Source organism: Spinacia oleracea, chromosome 6 (assembly GCF_020520425.1).
Source record: "Spinacia oleracea cultivar Varoflay chromosome 6, BTI_SOV_V1, whole genome shotgun sequence".
Classification (NCBI taxonomy): Eukaryota; Viridiplantae; Streptophyta; class Magnoliopsida; order Caryophyllales; family Amaranthaceae; genus Spinacia; species Spinacia oleracea.
The window spans coordinates 15,803,986-15,826,081 of NC_079492.1; the positions used below are offsets into that span (position 1 = coordinate 15,803,986).

At 35.8% G+C, this 22,096-nt stretch overlaps 3 non-coding genes across 3 annotated transcripts; all 3 read left to right on the forward strand.

The window, feature by feature from the left end:
- Positions 1-11,241: 11,241 nt before the first annotated feature.
- On the forward strand, positions 11,242-11,438 carry LOC130464614 (U2 spliceosomal RNA). Its single transcript, XR_008924992.1, has one exon. It is a non-coding gene; the product is annotated as a U2 spliceosomal RNA (small nuclear RNA).
- Positions 11,439-14,763: 3,325 nt separating this feature from the next.
- Positions 14,764-14,960, forward strand: LOC130464670 (U2 spliceosomal RNA). The gene has a single exon (XR_008925032.1). It is a non-coding gene; the product is annotated as a U2 spliceosomal RNA (small nuclear RNA).
- Positions 14,961-16,765: 1,805 nt separating this feature from the next.
- On the forward strand, positions 16,766-16,868 carry LOC130464445 (U6 spliceosomal RNA). The gene has a single exon (XR_008924859.1). It is a non-coding gene; the product is annotated as a U6 spliceosomal RNA (small nuclear RNA).
- The last annotated feature ends 5,228 nt before the right edge of the window (positions 16,869-22,096 follow it).

The following is a 22,096-nucleotide window of genomic DNA, read 5'->3' on the forward strand; positions in this document are numbered from 1 at the left end:
TTGCCAGAATCGGAAATATTATCGGAATCGGAAAATAATTCCGGAAACGGAAATATTAAATATTTGTTCGAAACGGAAATTAATTCCGGAATCGGAAATATTAAATATTGTTCGTATCGGAAATGAATTCCGGAATCGAGAATTTAATCGGAAGCGTACCGTACGAATTAGCATCGGACGAGGCCTGCCAGACAAAGGCCCAGCACGAAGCCGGGCCATCGCCCAGCAAGCCAAGCGCAACAACCACACGCCAAGCATACGACCAGGCCCAGCGCAAAAGCCAGGCCCAGCCGTAGCTTGGGCGCGCACGCGGACAAGGCTGCGACAGTGGGCCTTGCGCTGTGCGCTCGGCGTGGGGCCGCAAGGCCTGCGTGCGGGCGTGCGGTGCTTGTGCGCCACTCGTGTGTGTTACTCGGAATCCTAAGGCTACCGGGATTCGTAATATGATTAAATCTAATCCTAATAGATAAACTTTGTTTAATTAGAATCCTAGTAGGGTTATAATTAAATAGATTTGTATTCTAATAGGATTATAATTCCTTTCCATAAACTCTATAAATAAGTGCCTAGGGTCACATATTTACAACGAGTTTTCAAGTATTCAAAGTGAGTTTTTGAGAGAAAAATTCAGTCACACATCTTGCCTAAAAGTGCCGAAAATTAATAGTACCTTAAGGGCGATTCTAGTTGGTCAATCTTAAGGCGGATCCGGACGTGCTGTGGACTATCTACGGAAGGACGACACTTGGAGTCCTAAAGACTTGTTCTTGTTCGGTTCGGGCGCAGCTAGGGAAGGCACGCAACAAAGAGTATGCATCTAAACTATGCTAAATGATTATGTGTAAATAATATGTATTCCTGGCTTAATGGTTGTTTCCGCATGATTTATGAATTGTCATATGTATCATAACCTAACAGTGGTATCACGAGCCTCTTATTATTTTCATAATCTAAATTGCATGAACATGGTTAAATATTACAAATTTGTAAGAATTAAAAGGGGTGATTAATTTTCGTAATTGTTAATTAATTGCAAATTGCGTTTATTTAATTATTCGTACGCAGTTTTTCGGCAGTTTCTTCGTTACTCATCCAAATCGAGTGATTTTTGTGTCAATTCCGCATGTAAAAGGCATTCTAAAATTTTGACAAAAGTAGTATTTTTCGGCCCAACCCAGAATTCTCAAATTCGAAGCCTAACTATGACTTTTCGAAGGTTTTAGTTTTTCGAATGCAAAATTTCGTAAATTTAAGATGTTAAATTAAATATTTGTGATTCTTGTTGATAAATCTTGAATTTTTGATTGACCCACTGTATATGTTTAACAAGTTTGAATGCCTAGCCTTGTTAATTATGCAATCTAATTTGTAATTATGATTAATTTGTTGAAAATTAGAATAATTTAGAATTAATTTGATTTTCATAATTAATTATAATTTAATTAGATACCTATGATTAAAAATCACCATAAAAATTGTAAATTTATGATAAATTTTGAATTTTTATGACCTAGACTTGAATCCATGTTAATCGGAAATCAATTGAATAATAAATTTTCGATTTTTCGCCCTAAAATTATGAAATTAATATTATTTATTAATTTGTCATTAATTTTAAATATAAATTTTTAAATTTTATGCGATTCGCTCATATAACTTGCACGCACAAAGCAATGGACGCTACGTGTTACCCTTAAGGGGTGTTGTATAGTGCGGGCATGTGACGACGAGCAAGGGAGCTCGTCGCCCATGCGGCACGAATGCAATGAGCAAGGCCATGGTGCACGAGCACAAAGCAGCAGCCCTGCCTTGCGTCGTGGGCTATGAGCAATGGACGAATGGGCATGGGCGAAGGCAAGGCACGGCAGTCGCGTGTGGGCAGCAAGCGAGCTGCGCCACTACGCGCACTGCCTCGCGCAAGCGCGCGCAGCCTCGCGCACAGCGAGCGCAAGCTCGCGTTCCACGAGTGCTGCGCCCAGCGTCGATGCCTCGCGCAGCGAGCGCTGGCGAGCGCGCACAGCGAGCGCTGGAGAGCGCGCGCAGCGAGCGCTAGCTCGCGTGCATCGAGCGCGCGCAGCGAGCGCTAGCTCGCGTGCATCGAGCGCGCGCAGCGAGCGCTAGCTCGCGTGCATCGAGCGCGCGCAGCGAGCGCTAGCTCGCGTGCATCGAGCGCCGGCGTGCGCGCAGCGAGCACCAGCTCGCGCGATGGCTTGCGAAGGATAGCAGCAGCAGCTATGCGACGCAGCGCATGGGCTGTGCGCACATGGCCAGCGATGGCTGTGTGCGTGTGGCCCATGGGCGTGCGATGCGTGAGGTGGTTGCGTTGCGATTAGATCGTTTTGAAATTTTAATTTGAAATTTTCAGTTTACGTAATTTTAATTAATTTTAAAATTAATAATTTAAATTATTTTCTTGGATTTTAATTTTGAATATTGTAATTATAATAAATTTTATTTATTCTAATTATTTTACTAAAATTAAAATCATGAATTAATTTAAATACGACTGAAATTAAATTAAACTTTTTGGATTCAATTATAAATTTATATGAGCTTTAAATTTTAATTAAATTTGTATGTTTCCGGTTAGACTAGAAATACATTTTTATGTTTAAAATTAGTAAAGCATATGAATTTATTGGTTTAAGTGGGAGCGCTTTTAGTCATAAACTCTTGATTAGGTCTACAAATCCTTAAGGTTAAAACAACTTGATTAGAATTAATAAGGACTGAATAATTGGTAGATTATTGGTGCCCTTGATTAATTGATGCAAATGTTTACGTAATGCATAATGTGTTTTACTAACCAGCTATGTGGGCCATTCATGATAATGAATGGGTGAATGGTATATATTGTATATGTACTGTTTTGCCGGTTATGAAGTGACTAGTATGGCCCAAATAGGATAGAAAATATGGTTTGCGTACCATTAATTTGAATGTAATTGGTCTAAAGTACCAAAGTTGTTTTTCAATTCAAATATGGTCTGCGTACCATCAAATAGTTGTAATTAGTTTTAATTATAGCTTATCCTATTTGAAGAAAATGGTGCCTCCCACGGAGATTTTCAAGACGGACTTTGAAGTTAAAGCTTCAAGATGAAGTCGGGCCATACTAGATCACATTTATCTTATGCATGTTTTAAGTTATTTATTGCTTTAAATATGTCTTAATTATGCATGAGATTATGGCTTGATTATGTTGCATGATTAAGGATTTTAGTTCACTTAAAATCTAACCAACATAGTAAGAGCCTTAAGTTCCAAACTTAAAAATTGAGTTAAAAGGTGCCATGCCAAAATATACACTTGCTTGGATATCCTTTACATCAACCTAGTAATAGTTTTCGCTCAGCGAGGTGTTACTTATTGGTCCTAAAGGGGCAAGGTACACAAATAATTGTGAGTACATGTTAGTTTTGGTGAAACTCAACGATATAAGTAAGGAGTCCTTTTATGTCGTGGCAAAATCGATAGGTTTACCTAATAAGTTCTTAGACGTACCTATCAACCAAGAGTAGTTTCTAGACTATTAGCAAAAGGCTTTTGCTTACCTAAAATGTTTTAGAATTGAGTCGACAAACTGTGCTTAATTCTTCAATGGTTTTAGGGTCTTGGAATCATTTTATTCACACCTGCCGGAACACATAATTCGAATAAAATGCTAATGACTTGTTTAAATTGCATGATTGCTTTCATTTTCAAGTTATTATTCATGATAAATGTTTAGACTTGGCATGCTTCAATGTATGTTTTAATTATTGTTTATAATTAAATATCTTGCACTGCAATAAATCCTTTTAGAAAGGTAACAGTAAATTTCCTCGATTGGTAGTGAATCCAAGAACGATTCACGAAAATGAGAGAAAATGAACAGTTTAAAATGTACGTTTCTTTTAGCGACTTTTATGGTTGTTTTCGAATATCAAAATCGAATGGCAAACCAATTGGTGCTTGTGAATTCAAAATACAATGTAGTTTTGAGATCATAAAGCATTGAGTTTAAACGCTCAGCTTTACCAATGGTTAACAACCTAAAATCTTTTTTTTCATTTAATTCTCGAATGCGTCTAGTCCTTAGACATTTGAATAGATCGATACTTAGAGAACTTTAGAAGCTTCTGGTAAGATCATCTAGTTGAAACAAAATATTCAACATAAATTAAAATGGTAAAGAACCTTGTTGATGACATTAGACATGTCTAACAAAGTATAAAAGTCAACACTAAAGAATTCAATTCTTAAGAAAGGGTACAAGAAATAGGACACAAAGGAACAAATGGAAGGAATTTACGATTCTGTTTCTACCTATAAGTTTATGTTTAAAGAGAAGTGTCCTAGCAATCAAACTTCCTTGGTATCATATACCGCTTGAGGTTCTTACTTCGGTAATAACTCAAACAATGGAAGCTAGGCTACACTAATGGCCTACAAATGGGAAATGAAGCATGGCAATGCTACATTAGTTGTAGGGTCATCTAGTTTGTTTTAAGTCCTTTCAAGGCTGGAACTAAATGGCTATTTTGTTCCATAATCAACATACCTAAATTTCTGTTTTCAAACACAGAAAGACTCACATTCAAGAAAAACAAAAACAACCTTTGTTTGTTTATTTGAATGAAATGGTCATTTACGGGTTGAGTCAATATGCTTGATTAAAACAAACAACTCTTTAACAATAAGAACTTTACTAGATTCAAATCAACCCCTTGATTTGAGTTCCACTAATCTTTGGCATTGTTGCTTAGACCATATCAACAAGTTAACATTCAAAAGCTCTATTTTGATGGACTTTTGAAAGTTGATTGATTTCTAGATCATTTAAGACAACTAGTCTTACTTGTTGAAAGTAACAAAAGATATGAACTATTGTTAGAACGCCTAGACAATAGAGTTCAAAGCTAAAGAAAGATTTTATGACTTTATTATTTCACATGAATTTGAGTGAATATAGGTTTATTTACTCAAATGTGATATAAGTTGAATTTGTTTGGCTAGTTCAAAGATTCAAAAGTATAAAATCCACTTGGCAAGAAATCATAAAGATCTAGGTTAGATCATGTTGATGATTACTTGAGACCAAATATGATCATCCATGATTCTGTGTTGTAATTTCACAATCTAGGTCCATAAGATATGGCATATCTTAGTTGGAATAATCGAAGTCAATTAGTACTTGATTCGATTAATGATGAATCATAAAGACTTTTCCTATAATTTCTAAAACAAAATGCTCAAATACCACCAAACTAAACCAAATTCGTCAAAGCTATTGAAAAGTAATTTCAGAATATCTTTTCATAATATATCTAAAGAGTTCCTAAACTCAGTGGGAGCTTAGTGTTTGTTATTCAACAAACTAAGGCCCAAGTCTAGATATATGTTTCATTGTGATTTATTCAAATGAGACACAAAGGTATTGTTTCTACCACGAATTTTAGAGAACATAATGTTTGTTTGCTCGAAATAATGTCCTTTTGGAGATTCGTTTCCAAAATGACAAGTGGGAGAAAATAGACCTCGAAAGTCTTCGAGGCGAACAACAAACATAAACGGACATTCCGGAGGCTTTTCGAAGTGCTTCAGAAAACCCGAACTTATTCTTTAAGGACTTTAGAAGTGGCTTTAAAGAATAGACTTCTCTTAGAAGACTTTACAAGTGCTTCAAGGAGAACAGAATATTCAAAGGACTTTCAAGTGGCTATTGATATTCTGTTGTTTGATGTTCTATACCGAAGTAGGCATAGAGTTCAAATCACTGAAACTATGAGATTCTTCTATAGTGAAGAAACATGGAGTTCAGGTCACTGAAACTATGCAATTTTTCTATTAGATAGTGAAGAAACCTACAACTTGCAGTCAAACTATTATCATGTAGATTAATGAGTTTGTGACCTGTAAGAAAGCTATGACGAAACCCAGATTCCCTAAAATGGTTAGAGGCCATATATAGACTCAAATGTTTTAAATGGTTAGAGGCCATAAAACATACTCAATGTTTTGATGACAAAATTGAAATTTTGTTGATTTGCAAGAATAGTTTCACACCTATTGGTTGCAAGTTTGTTTTAAGGATAAAAACCATCAAACATGAAATTGTGTTCACACACAAAGCTAGATTAGTTGCTAAAGGTTACAAGCAAATTCACGGCGTGGATTGTGTTGAAACCTCATGCATAATCGTAATGCTCAAGTCTATAAATCAAGCAATGATTGCATATTGGTACATATGGCAATTGGATGACAAAACAATTCCTCAATAAAATGTTGGGATAAACTATGTACATGGTATGTCATAGGATTTGTGGATCCAAATAAATGCTTGAAAAGGAAAGCTAGTTTATAAAATCTAAGTACAGATTTAAGCAAGCAATTGGGAATTATAACTATATTTTAGTGAAGCTAATAAGTATTTTAGTTTCATAAAATGTACATGATTCTTATAGATATATAAGAAGTTTAGTGGGAGTACGTAAAACTTAATTGGTCCTATGTGTATCACACATATCTCTCTATTGTGAAATAACATTCAAATGCTAATGACTTAGATTTGAAATTATTCATCAATGATGGACCATGGCGAAACTTAGTACATACTGGGTATTAAGATCTATTTACAAAGATCTTATAATATTGTTTTGGATCAAGTAATGGCATTTACTAAATCAAACACGAAATACTCCATTGGAGATATTCGACCCATGTGAATAAATCAGTAAAAGATGTCTGAACTATGTATAAGCGTTTACTAAGTTAAACATCAAAGGATCTAAGTAAGATTCTTAACCTATATTATATGTCAAAGAATTTAGCTAGATTTAGTATCTACTGAAACTAGATGAGCTAAACTTACATGAATAGAATTCAATTGGGAATTATTCTGCAAAAGAATTTATCATGTATGATGTAATATGAGGATCGCCAAAAACGTATCGTATGGCTTTAGGCATAACGAACATATACCAAACTCTATTGATCTAAGTGAAGATCAACTAGATTGAGATCAAGAAAAACTTATGGTACTTGAAAAGGTACATAGGAATAGTTCTTGATTCAAAGAAATAAAGATATGCTAAATATTGATGCTACACGCATAAACACTGGCAAAGGATCAAGCAAGACCCTTTGGAGTTAACCATTGACAAGGACGAGCTAAAAAGCATCGTGTTTTGAAATGGCAACATGGATCGAAGACCATGAGTTGTTGCGTGGGAAATTAAAATAATAATTTCTATGTTCTAAGATATAGTTGGAGAGTCTTCCACATATCTGTGAACTGCTTGGATAAGTAGATCCAAACAAAGCATCACTAGCAACCTATACAGTTGAAGTAAAAGTAATTATTGCCTAAGAAGCAATAAAATAGAGTTGTTTATATGAGTTCTTCATTGAACTTGGGAAGATCACATGTCTGTTGACTTAATGGTTCTTCATTGCAAAATGCGTAGAACCACTAATGTAGCAAGAAAGACTAGATCACAAAATAAACATACTCAAAAGTTCTTATCATCATATCTCGAAGAACATTCGATGAAAATGATGTTAAGATTGGCAAAGCGTGATAACTAAACCTATGCAACAAGTGAGAAGCAACACTCACGTTGTAGCACTGGAAATCAAGCATAGCTTTGAATTCCATGAAATGTTTTAAAGATGGGTTCGAGGCCCATGGTTGTAAAACAATGGGGTTGAACATTTATCATATATGAAATGTATTTTCATATTCCATTTAATCTTGGTTTAGTATTAAATGATGAGTCCCTTCAATTTGACGATATATTCAAGATAGACTGTCAGGACCAGTCCTGTGACTAAGAAATGTCTATCAAGTGAACTTGAATGTCAAAGGTTAAAAATGGTCCCTGGTCGGAGTTTTCTATAAAATTGGACGCATAGAAAACGTTAGACGATTAGAATGCAAGATGACTAGTAGTTCTGTTTCTTGAACTATGTGGACATGGCAATGTCATAATCATTTGCATAGATACTTACTTTGGGAAGACTAGTATAGGAACAAACCTACGAAACTTTACTGTAAGAGATGAAAATCTGTCATAAGTAAATTTCATTAAAATTATTAGACACTAAATCCTCAATACCTGAGTGATTTGAGACACTTGTTTGAGAACTGGTTGCTTTGACGTTGACCAACCTTCGCACCGTAAAAGGAGGCTATAAAGGCAACGCTCAGGTAATCACCTATCAAACGAAGTCTAATCTCAAGATCGCAAGATTGGGATTGTCCTCCCATAAATCGGGATGAGATGCTTAAAAGTTGTACAAGGCCACTCGGAGAGCTAGAAACTGTGAAATGCATGGCCGTGCTCGGATGAATCATAGGCTATGATTATCCGTTTATTTGATCAGTTGAACTCTGAAACCGAGAAACACCTCTGGACATAATAAGGATGACAACTCTTACCTTATGTTCAAGAGCAAGCATCGAGCGACGAAGGAATTAGTAAATGCACACTTGTCCCTAAGGACAAGTGGGAGACTGAAGGAAATAATGCCCTTGGTCCAAGTATGCATTCAATGTTAAGTCTAATAAATGCGGTTCAGTATTAATTAACAAGTTAATAATTCAGTGAGATCAAGTGAGCTGAATGCCTAGCTAGAGGCCGCTTCAGTTCAAGTGGAATTAATGATATTAATCCACAGCTTACTCTTGACTGAACCCGTAGGGTCACACAAATAGTACGTAAACGGATCAAGTATTTAATGGCATTAAATACTCCATCTATGGATATTCGGAATCGACGGATCTTGGTTTCAGTGGGAGCTGAGATCGTCACAGGCAAGAAAAGAATACTCCGGAAACGATGATATTGCCGGAAACGGAAATATGGATCGTATCGGAAATATAAATATTATCCAAGACGTAGATGTTGCCGGAAACGGAAACATGGTACGTATCGGAAAATATTATCGGAAATGGAAATATTGCCGGAATCGGAAATATTGCCGGAAACGGAAATATTGTCAGAATCGGAAATATTATCGGAATCGGAAAATAATTCCGGAAACGGAAATATTAAATATTTGTTCGAAACGGAAATTAATTCCGGAATCGGAAATATTAAATATTGTTCGTATCGGAAATCAATTCCAGAATCGAGAATTTAATCGGAAGCGTATCGTACGAATTATCATCGGACGAGGCCTGCCAGACGAAGGCCCAGCATGAAGCCGGGCCATCGCCCAGCAAGCCAAGCGCAACAACCACACGCCAAGCATACGACCAGGCCCAGCGCAAAAGCCAGGCCCAGCCGTAGCTTGGGCGCGCGCGCGGACAAGGCTGCGACAGTGGGCCTTGCGCTGTGCGCTCGGCGTGGGGCCGCAAGGCCTGCGTGCGGCGTGCGGTGCTTGTGCGCCACTCGTGTGTGTTACTCGGAATCCTAAGGCTACCGGGATTCGTAATATGATTAAATCTAATCCTAATAGATAAACTTTGTTTAATTAGAATCCTAGTAGGGTTATAATTAAATAGATTTGTATTCTAATAGGATTATAATTCCTTTCCATAAACTCTATAAATAAGTGCCTAGGGTCACATATTTACAACGAGTTTTCAAGTATTCAAAGTGAGTTTTTGAGAGAAAAATTCAGTCACACATCTTGCCTAAAAGTGCCGAAAATTAATAGTACCTTAAGGGCGATTCTAGTTGGTCAATCTTAAGGCGGATCCGGACGTGCTGTGGACTATCTACGGAGGGACGACACTTGGAGTCCTAAAGACTTGTTCTTGTTCGGTTCGGGCGCAGCTAGGGAAGGCACGCAACAAAGAGTATGCATCTAAACTATGCTAAATGATTATGTGTAAATAATATGTATTCCTGGCTTAATGGTTGTTTCCGCATGATTTATGAATTGTCATATGTATCATAACCTAACAATATATTCCATCGTGTGACTAAACATGACATGATTAACGATCAAATATACACATTTAAACTAAAGTTATACACAGTAGTTCAAAGACAAATCATGAACGTTCTTCAAAATCATTAGATATCGTGGCCAAATCCTTACGTTTTCAAGTTGAATATAAGCATTCATGATAATCCTCTCAATAATGGCAACATTTCCTTTTCATATGTCTATTATGCAAGAGGCACACAGTAACCATGCTTTACTCAAGGAAAACTACCGCCGAACCTGTCGCTCGACCTTTTCATTGTGGGTCATGTAGTGAAGTTTTTGTAACATAATAGTAGTTCGTATTAATGAATATGAAAGATTGAATCAAGATTAAGAAGTATGATTCTCAAATAGAGTGGACATTAGAAAGAAATATAGAAAAGAAAACAATTAGATTTCATAAAACATAAGTAAACATAAAATTTCTGTGGAAGATGACTTTCATATACAGAAATCTCACAATTTCAAGAAACTTCAAATTATAAATTTGTCCATTTTCATGGTTTTGTGCATTTAAAATGATGTAGTTTTTCGAGGCAATCTTGTTAACTATAGGATAATGTATGTCTAAGCCGATAAGTCCATTATGGTATTGTGCTGTAGTTTTAATTAGAAGTTTTTTCTTAAGTTAATTTACGTACCTTTTCGTTGATTTATGGAATTCTCCAGTTTGGTGCCTACTTGTTCTGTAATGGTATTTTGAAATCACTAACTCAATCTATGTTGTTCATATAATTGGTTTCGAATTCAAAGCCTTTAGCTCGTTGTCTCTTACATATGTGTTAGATCATTGTCCGAAATATGGGGTGTTATGCAACTGAATTCACATGGTATTTGAGACTGAAAGATGTTGTATTAACATTTCGGGCACGTGATGCATTCGTTTACTTCCGCTTGTTCCTTTACAGGGCCAAACAAAAACTGTTCAAGTACGACCCTTATCAAGACAAATCTGGGGAGGTTCCAATGTAAGCACCCTTACTCTTAAGTGATAATTCTGATAAACCTTTCTTCATTGTTCAAGATGGAACTTTTGAAATGTTCCTGTGTAGCTATCGTTACCCTTAAAATTGTTTATGTGTGATAAACCTTGCTCCATTTATTCTCCAAATCCACAAGATTCCATGACTTCTGGATTTATTGTTAATACATTATTTCATCCATGTACTCCAAAGTCCAAATATCAGAATAATAATACTGAGTTCCTGAAGTGCATGTGGACAAAATCCCCAAAATAAGGAGTTGTACCACATTGAAAATATAAAAGTAGACTACAGTAACTACAGGAAATAAAAGCCAAGAATTGAGATCTAACAAATCATACCTTTCTCGGCCTTTTGGCTAAGATCAAGTGTAGTATCTGTTCTTATCAGTTTAATATCTGATACGTGGACCAATGGTTCACAACGATATTAAATTTATTTTTTAAGGGGGAAGTCCCATCACAGTAGCTTGCTGCTGGGGTCTTCAAGCGTCGCCCATGTGTTGCACTATTGCACGGGCCTGGCGCACCCCACTTATTCAATATCAACATTCTTAAAAAAAAGAGTTTTACAGGACATGTAATTTCTACTTGGATAGCATAACTTTTTTAGAATAGTACTCCACTTCGTATCTTAAATATGTTAAAAGTTTTAGGGACCGTTTTTAGAAGCTTCTGTTCTTTTCCATGTTTGATTACAAGAGTATATTTTTATATATTGTATTTGCAATGTTTTATGGCTCCAAATGAAAAAATTAGATGTCTTATTAATCACGGAAAATTTTATATTTAAGATGGTTTTCGTTTAGTAAACCTATCATAACCAAGTCAATATTTGGAATCAAGCGAGTTAACTAGAAGTAAACATTTTGATGGCATAACTTTAAGGAACTCTTCATCTTATACTCGTAGTTGTTGAGGAAATTTTAGTCCCCTTTAGAAGGTTCAGTTCCACATTTCTACTCCATCACAAATTTTTATTTAAACTTGGCAATTTATAATTTGGATAAATTGTTTTTTACCACCAAAAAAAATCGAAAAATTGTTTTTTACCACCTAAAAAACTAAAACTTGTATTTTACCACCTAAAAAAAATTTAAAACTTGTTTTTTACCACCTGAAAAATGGAAAAATAGATGAAAATGTTATGTGGTGAGCCACAATAACGATAATACTTCTAATATGTTCTATTTTCCCACAATTTCATGTATTTAACTCTTTTCTCTTCCCCCGCTTCCTTATATTCCATGAATTTACATAAATTTTCACCACCATTAATTCATAAAATTGACAAAATTTAGTAAAAGTAAAGAGCGAAGGTGATAGAGTTAAAAAAAATCACACAAGGAGTGTAAACAATTGGATGAAAATTGAATTAGGTAATCATACATAAAAGTTTCATCCATTTTTTCATTTTCAGGCGGTAAAAAACAAGTTTTAATATATTTTTTTAGGTGGTAAAATACAAGTTTTAAATTTTTAGGTGGTAAAAAACAATTTTTCGATTTTTTTAGGTGGTAAAAAACAATTTGTCCTTATAATTTTATGATTTTTTCAAAGCGTTCAATTGCATCTTTTGCTGTATCTATTTCTGGTTATGACATACATTTACAATCAGCAAAAAAAGAACAACATCGGTATTACTGTTGGTGTACTTACTGGGAATCATTAATACCTATTCGATTCTTATTATTGTTAGGTTGTAGGTATTGTGTGCTTGCAGAATTGAGTACATTTGCACCAATATATCTTAATATTTCAGCCCCCATATTGGTTAAGTTTTATTTATTGTCACACTCGTCAAAGTATTCTCTCTTTGGAGACATCTGATAAATTTGGAACAGTGCGGAGAAGGTAGCATGGCCCTCCGAGCAAGAATGACACGCTCGCGAGAAATGGTTTATTCCTCTATGCAAAATTTTTAATTAGCCAATAATACAAAAGTTGTAGCACTTTTCTAATTGTGCTGCTAATTATGCAAAGACATCTATTGAGAGAATCAACTCACGAGTAGTAAGTGGTTAAGTGGTTGATTTATGAATGCTAAGCTGAAACATTTTCATTTTACACAAACTAAGAAATGTTTTGCTTGCTATCTTAATGTGTTGATTCTACTTTGAAAAAATGTCATTTGTTTGATGTTGCTTCACAATTATGTAGCTGGACGTTTTGGTTGCGCATTTGAGATGTTGTGCTGAATATGAACTTGAATTACTTTAATGGTGGATAAAGAGATTAATCTGAGCCTGTGGATAGCAACACTATAATCAATCTACTTGAATGGCAACGTTTGACTAATCTTTGTGTTGATCTCCAATTATAGTATTTATACCCATATGAAGTAAGAACATATAACACCAACTAATGTTCCATGCCAAAGAGATTAGACTAGTAAATGAACAACATAATGGACCCACACCTATTTTATAAATGTATGTAAGATTTTAAAAGTTAGGAGAACTATCTACTTGTAAAAGGATATGTTGTGAGTGGTTCTATAAGGGTTAGCGCAATTTGGACTATACATCCGGGTGCACAGTGCTCATTGTGCACCCTCATGAACATTCATTGAGAATATAATGAACATGGAGAATGATTTCAATGTACATGTACTAGTGAATTATTTAAACTATATGTTCATTGGCTATGTTCTTTGGGTATGAACAAAATGTTTTTTGTGTTTGAACTATATGTATAAATCATATTTTGGAAGGTTAGTGTTTAGCTTTATCATCCTAATAGGTTTAGGGGGCTTAGCGCATATTTATCAAACACCAAGAGTTTACACTTCAACCCGATAAAATACAATCTTTTATCTCTCCCCAAAACCAAACCCAACAACAACAATATTTAACAACATTTATTAAACACCATCTCTAAACTGTCACTTTGTTATTAAAGTACCAATCTCCAAAATGTCACTTTGCATTTCAAAAATAATAAACATTATTGTTTGGTTCCCCATCTGCCACATGTCAAGTTTTCCATGCATGAAATTTGGTTTTCCATTTTCTTAAATGGTTTCACTATCTATCTTTTCCTTTCTCTCTCATCTCTCTTCCTATTTTATTTTATTATTATTATTTATTCAATTCTCTCTCTTAAACACCAAAAGTTGGTATTTGATAAATATTCTCATAGGTAGTATGGAGTTTATAAACAGGAGTTTTGAAGCTCATTGTTAGTTGTGTGTGTGCGCAACCAATTGTACGTGAGAGTGTCCAACTTGTGTAATGTATCGTTTTGATTAAAGTAATATTCTGTGCATGCTCTAGTGAGGGATTTTGAAGAACTCTGTTGATAGATTGATTTCCTAGCTTCTACATTACTCCTACCTCTCTGAATAATCAGACGACTTCACGTACCAGAGGAAGACCAATTCTTTCATTTAAGGTCGCGTGTGGGTAATGGGTTCATAATGAAACTTTTAGAACCTTTTGTTGAGTGCAAATCAAGGACTAAGACTCTAAGAGGATACCCTAGTAATATGTTTGGTTTAAATTTTAAAGGGAAAGGGAGGGGAGGAAGCAGGAAGGAGTTGGCTTGCTAATTCTTTCCAGTTCAATTCCATTCCCCCATTTTATAACAAGGTAGAATAGATCCTGATTTCTCCTTTCCTTCCTAAATTCTTCATCCAAACACACTGGACACATTAAATCTACATCTTATCTTCATCTGTCATTGTAATGTTGTTGATTGCCATTTTGTGAACATGATGCCAAGAAGATAATACTTGTTGCTTCTGCCTTGCTTCAGTACATTATGGGAAATCTTCTGCAGTTAGTCACCCACATTGGCAGGTCAAATAAAGCGTTGAAATGATCAGAAAATAAATAGAGGTATGTGAAACTGCACAAATCATACCTTTCTCGGCCTTTTGGCTAAGATCAAGTGTAGTATCTGTTCTTATCAGTTTAATATCTGATACGTGGACCAATGGTCCACAACGATATTAAATTTATTTTTTAAGGGGGAAGTCCCACCACAGTAGCTTGCTGCTGGGGTGTTCAAGTGTCGCCCATGCGTTGCACTATTGCACGAGCCTGGCGTACCCCACTAATCCATCATTCTAAAGAGTTCATTATGCAATATAAATTTTACCTGTCCAAGCAAAATAATCATACTGATAGATTGTTTGAAATGTAAAATTTAATTTGATGGATTTTGGAATGGGAAGCTATTTGATTGATTTCTTTTGTTAGACCATGTGTCCTCTAATATCCTACACAAGGCTTGTCCGAAGTGTAAAATTCCCGAAATTTTTGCTTATCTTGGTCACAACAGTTGGGGAAATAAATAAAGAACTTGCACTTGGCTTGTTAGAATCTCCTTGAAGGAACCCATTAAAATGTATGCTATTTTATGCGGCGAGCAGATGGACATAGAGATTTCTCTGGTGCTCAGGATAGCAAGTGTAGAGCGGCTAGAGCCTACTTGAATGCCATAGTTCATTCAGTCTGTATTGGAAATAATGACACCAAAACCTGGAGGTTTAAGATGACACAGTTTAACAAGTGATCTCCAATTGCACTATATGTGGTATTTCTAGAATTCAATGGATTCAATTGAAGTGGACACTTTTGCATGGACAACATTGTTTAGGAACAGTGATGAACTGCAAAATTAGAGAACAGATAGAGCTCTTCATTGTTTCTCCTCACATACATGCTAATATGCTACGATTGCGAGTGATAAGAGGAAAAACTATTTATTTGTATACTAGTGTTTGGTATGTTTCCTTTGCATGAGCTCTTTGAGGTTATGAATGGAATGCGTTAGCCCAACTTTTGTTTCTAAGTACATTTATGGGATATATTGCTATTAACTTACACATTGATATGAAGATAGAGGGAAGAAGAGGGTTAAATGTGATTGGTAACAGGAGAAAAAACAACGATTGAAGATCACTACTAGCTTTCGAGAGGCTTCTTCCCTCCCGAATTGCAAAAGGAAGCTCAAATAAACTCTTAGTTATATTTGTAGACAATTCTTTTCCTTTCCTTCTCGCTCTCACCGCTAACTAATTGTCTGCTGCTTCCTCATACAGAATCATAAAGTCATATCCCTTAGTTCCCTCCCTTAGGTCAGTTCCTCCTTGCAGAGAGTTGTCTTCTTGGTGGAGACTGCACGGTCTATGCCTCTTGGGGCCATATTGTCCTTGTCTGATGTACAACATAGTTAACAAAGCAAAGTTCCAGTCAACTCTTTTGTCTTTTATTGATGTGCTTTGTTACATTTTTTGATAGAAAAATTATTTTCTTTTTCAAGGCAGGATAATAGGTAAGGTAGGAACATATGGTATTGAAATCTTCCTGTTTATTGCTATTGACAAAGATTTCACTTGGCAGAAAGAAGGGACTTTCACTTTTTTGGATTTTGATTGGTTGTAAGTACAAGTATATGCTAAGAATAGCATTTCAATATTTCATACTTACGCTCATCTTGAACTGAAATTGGTGTGGGATCCTTCCCCGAAAATTCTGACGTATTGTCATGTTTCTACAACAGGTCCAGCACGTCAAATGGCGATCATCTATACTTAAAAAGTGCCAAAATTTGAAGATATTAAGTCAGGCGGGACACTAGGTAAACCTTTTTGCTCAACTTTCAATGTTGTCATGGAAGAAGTAGAGACTTGGCAAAGTATTTACTGAGGTTATTTTAGATATATGCAAACCTTCGGAAGCTACTCAGCTTATAGTGGACCTAAAAGACTGCATAAGAAATTAGATGTGGTTGGCCTTGGCACTGTGAGATGTTTAATCGAGTTTATGAGCTGCAACAAGTTGAGTATTAAGTCCCACATTGAAAATATATGTAAATATATCCTTATTTATAAAGCTCTTGCTTCCTCTAAGTATTGTCTCTTCGGAGACATCTGATAAAATTGGAACGATACAGAGAAGATTAGCATGGCCCCTGGGCAAGGATGACACGCACAAATCGAGAAATGGTCCAAATTCTTTTGGTCTTTTTTGCCCCTCCTAAAATCTGAATTTCAGTATGCTGTTTTACAGGAAAAATTGTTCTTATGGGTTGTTGTAATCTCCTTGGAGGAACTACCTTTTAAAAGTATATAAATGTCACTTATTACAGCTGTTACACAATATTCTTTACTAAAGATAAAAGAATAGTTCGCTTTGTGATTACTGTGTGGTTGTGAGGAGTAACTAATGAGGCACAGGAATTAGTATCATGTTATAGCTTGAATCTTTCTTTTTTTATGATGCTTGCTTTTGAAAAAACATTATTTATGTCTCTTTTGGTTATACCCATGTGATTAAGAAGGCATAAGACTTAGTCATATGTTAGCCTTGTGCTTAAGGCACATCTGTTGTAGCTAGCCTTGTGATCAGAAGGCATAAGGCTTAGTCTCTGTTGTAGCCTTATGATTATGTCTGGTACACTGGTACTTTTAGTTGCTGGGTGATTTTTGAGTTTAGGGCCTAGGGGTTAAGATCGATGTTCTCCCTCCACATGTGGACGTAGCTAAACCACATAAGTTTTTATGTTGTTTGCAATTCCTACGTTGCCCGCTACAAGCCTACAACATCTACAGTTCTAATTAAATGAAGATTAGGCTTCATATCGGGTATTTTGATATAGTAATACTTATCTGTATGGTTAGAAGTTAATTAAACCTTTTGCAAGTGCTTGATGATACATGACATAGATCTTTTATTGTGGCCGAATGCCGATGCTTAATGGCAATATATTTTCTGTCCCTAGTTTTTGTTCCATCCATCATTTTTAATAGTATTTAACTTCAACAAAGAAATGTAAGGAGATTCTGAAATGCATATAAGACATTTCTTTTTTTAAAAAAAAATTTAGAATCTCAGTGATTGATGTTGTTGAAAAATTATCTCCCTTGGTGCCCTACTTACTGCTGCTGCTTTCCTTACTCCTTAGATAGTTAGATTTAACTTCTTTCTTATGTCTAACTGCAACCTTTATTTTTCTTTGGAATTTTTCCTTTTCGTAGTTATCATCCACGTATCATATTTTGACTGTCTCACTTGGAGAACTGATAGTTGAAGCTGGAATGTCCGGAAAGATAGAGGTATGTAAGTTCTCTGTGAAGCACACTTACCTGGTTTTCTCATTGGCCTGGCTATAAAATCAAGTGTAGTAATTGTTATTCTGTATCAGTTTAATATGTGTGTTGTCACAGTTATAATTACATAAATTGTTTAACTATTTCATGGGCTTGGTTGACCCCTTCTAAGTCAGGCACCTTCTGATGTTAGAAGTGAATTTCTTGGTGGTCTTTTGTAGGCCTATGTCATTTGATGTGTATGTTGTATTCAACTGTGGTAGTTGACGGGGATCACGAAATACTTAATGTCCTAAGTACTTAACAACTTTCACAGTGAAAACATGTACACAAAGAGCTTCGAATTACTTGTACTCATAACATATTCTCTCAATATAATATATTCCTTCTCTCTGCAGTTCTAACCAAACTGTTCTACACATGTGTGTTTGATGTTTGATTGAAATTTTAAACCGTATAAGGTGTTAAAATCCGTCAAATTATCAGAAAAGGCGGCTTCCTGTGTCGCAAATTTACTGTCAGGCGATCCACCTGTGGCGTTACGTGCAGCAAAATCCATAGTGTTCATCAGAACTGTAACGCCCGACCTCTAATTCAAGTATTAAAGCATAATTAACAGCGGAATTAACTTAATTTGGTCGGGACATTACCTGCCGTAACTCCCTCTTGGGAATTACAAGGCAACCATCAATCATAAGCTTTTAAAACTCCAAATTAATATAATAATTTTTTATATTACTAAAATAAAAGTACATAACTTACTAATAGTCTTTAATTAAAATTATTAAAACTTTAAGCATAAACTAGGTGGAAATTATTGAAGTGAAATTCCTCACCACTACTCGTTTTCATCGTTCCCCATAGAATAAGTAAAATATTTAATAAAGCATCATATTTAATTCATCCATAACTTTTTAATTAACATGCTAGTTGTCGGCAAGTACGAACCGTGAAGGAATTCTCCACTGGGCCTGGGCCCATAAGAGCTTGGGCTCATCATCGAACTGTAACATGGGGCCTGGGCCCTAAGCCTGGGCTCATAAACCATGGGAGCCTGGGCTCGTAATCCATGGGTGGACAGGTGTCCGTGGGTACATGCATGACCGGTAGATAGGAAGATAGTAGTTTATATACTGCCAGACAAACCAGGTCTTTCACTTTCATTTATCATGTTGTATGTAATTTTACTAAGCCTTGGATTTAGTATTTCAGTTGAAATATCATAATTCTTTTAGCTCATAAAACATCATTTTGATCCTGGGATCAATAAAATATCATTTCTTTCATGGCATCGCATAAACATCATTTTATGAGAAAACTCAACCAAATCATATTATAAAGAATAATTCAAACAAATCATAATTCATTCCCACAATCCGTAAAACATGTTGAAACATTAATTCATAAATCCAATCGTAACGTCATAATTTCATAAATCATATTTATAAGGGGATTGCGGGTACTAGCAATAGCCGTTACCTCAACCGTAGTTCTGTACTTCCCGTTTGATGGATCGTTCTTCATGAGCTCCGAGTCCAATTTCTTTCAAAATATTAAATTATTAAATTAGTACTACAACGATAAATAATCTAAAATCAATATTTTATAAATGATAAATTTTATAAGTGATGAATTTATAATTAACGAATTTTAATAAAAAAGTATATTTTCGAAGTTTAATGAAAATATTATTAATCGAAATATATTTTATATTCATAAGCCGATTTTCATGAAAATATCACTTAAGTTCCTTTTTTGGTAAATTCAAGCTAGTAATTTATTTTAGTAAAGTCGATAATTAAACCTGAAAAAAACAATAAACCATTTTATTAGTAAATAATTATATAATAAGAATTATTAAAACATAAAAATAATAGATTAGAAAATTTGAAAATATAATTAGCTTTTAACTCACCCAAAAGGCCAAATGAATATGGCCCAACTTTTAATATGGGTTTGGGAAATTAGAAATCAAAGTTTCACAATTGAAACTGATTTCTTGATTCTGGAAAAAGGAGACACAAACAGGGGAAGGGGCCAAAACAGGGAAGGGAGCACGAAGAGCAGGGGGGAAAGGTGGCCGGCTGGGCGGCGCCGCACCGAGAACCGCGCCTAGAGGCGATGGTGATGCTGGTGGTTGTTCGCGACGGCGCGAGGAGGAAGGGGTGCGCGAACAGGGGAGGCGCGAAGGGGAGGAGAGAGATGGGGGAGGAATAAGGTGGCTGGGCTGGGCGGTGGAGGTTGGATGAGCAGCGCAGAAGGGTTGCGCCGATGGTGGTCGGTGGTGGGACGTGGCGTGGGTGGTGCTGCGAAGCGGGGAAAGGGGAGAGACAGGGGAGGTTCGAGGGGGGGGGGCGTTTTCTGCTTGGTTCTGGGCAGAGTCAAGGTGGCTCGACGAGGGATTTTGGGGCGGAGATTGGTTCAAAGGATGGTGAGGGTGGTCGAGAGTGGTGTTGCTGCGTGGGTGGTGCAGCAAGGGGAAAGAAAAGAGGGAGGCAGGGGAGTTCGACCGAGGAGAGCAAGGGGGAGTACGGTGGGGTATGGTGGGTGTGGCGGTGGTTCTAGGTGGTCGGGCGATGCGGGGTGGTTGTAGCGAGGTTAGATGATGGTGGTAGTGGTGGTTGAGGTGGTTGTTGTTGGTGGTGTTTGATGTGGTGGTCGAATGAGAGAGGCAAGGGGTAAGATTTTCAGTTTTTATTTTTGGTAATTGATTTTGGTTGAGGAAATGGGTGAAAATTTGTGTCTGGTAATAAGGTGAAGTAGAGTGAAGAAGAAGGAGCATTGCTTGGGGTCCAAGGAGTGAACTTGGACAGAATTGAGGGAAGGTGAGAAGGAAGGAATTCCTTCCTGGTTGTACGTGGAGAGCAAGGGAAGACAGCAAAATGGAATTTTGGTTCCTTGAGGGTATTTTCGTAATTTCACAATATTAGGCAAAAATCCAGAAATTGTTGTAATTTTCAGAAATTTATAAAAATAGAAATGTTTAATTAAAATCAAGTTTTGAAATAATTCTTTATAAAAATACCGTTTAACGAAAAATAAATTTATTTTCCGAATAAAATAAGAACGTTTCGAAATTATCAGAAATCCGAAAATAATAAAGATTTAAAACGGTCGTTAAGCTCGTATATTAAATTGTTTAAATATGAAAGTTAAATCAAGCAATCGATATTAAAAATCCAAGTGAAATAAAATTTCATTAGTTAAAATAAAGTTCGAAATTAGGATTTAAAACGATTTTAGCTAAATAAAAATAATTAAGCATAATTAATCAAGTTTTAAAAATTCGGGGTATTACAAGAACATTCACAAAACCTGTTAGATTGCTAGTAAATTTAGACATGGCAAATGGGTTGTTTGAATCGGATTTGGATCAGGCCATTTAGGGTCGCTTTTACTTCGCTTCGGGTATGGGTCGGGTCCAATCGGGTTTTCAGGTTTATTTATTTTTTTTGATAGTCGGATCGGGTCTGATTTTGTTCAGGACTTTGGGTTAATATCGGATCGATTCATATCGGTTCAGGTTTTTTTTGGCTTAGATTGGATTTTTCGAGTTTCGAGTTGTAATAGGTTATTTAACTTTAGATTTGACTGTGAATGATAAAAAATATTCAATGATTAGTATCACGTAACAATATTTCTTACAAAATAATAACATTGATTCCCCGAATTCTCCTCTTGTGCTTCCAGGTTCTCACACCTCGCTTCAATCTAGATCTTCAAGTTCGTATCATTCTCCAGGCATGGGATCTTCAAGTCCCAATGAGGAATTGACTTCAGATCGTAGTCAAGTGGAGGAGATCATTAATAAACATTTTAAAGAGTTGTATAGGGAGTTCCATCCATACCTTACACTTGTAATTATGGTGAGCAGTTCACAGGTGTCCTAAATGAAGAAGCATTCTAGTTATTCATATCATTCGGGTTGATTGTGAGTAGTTCGTTATGTTTCGAACACGTTGAATAAGTATTTCTTTTAAGTAGTTTTAGGTATTTGAGGTTTTGAGGATTTTGAATCAATGTTTTGATGGGTCTTTAATGGTTCCAAGTTGTTTGGACTTTAAGACTTTGCAAAGCATGTTAATTTGTAGTAGTTAAGTTTCGTTGTAAAATTCTGATAAAAGCCTTAACCCTTT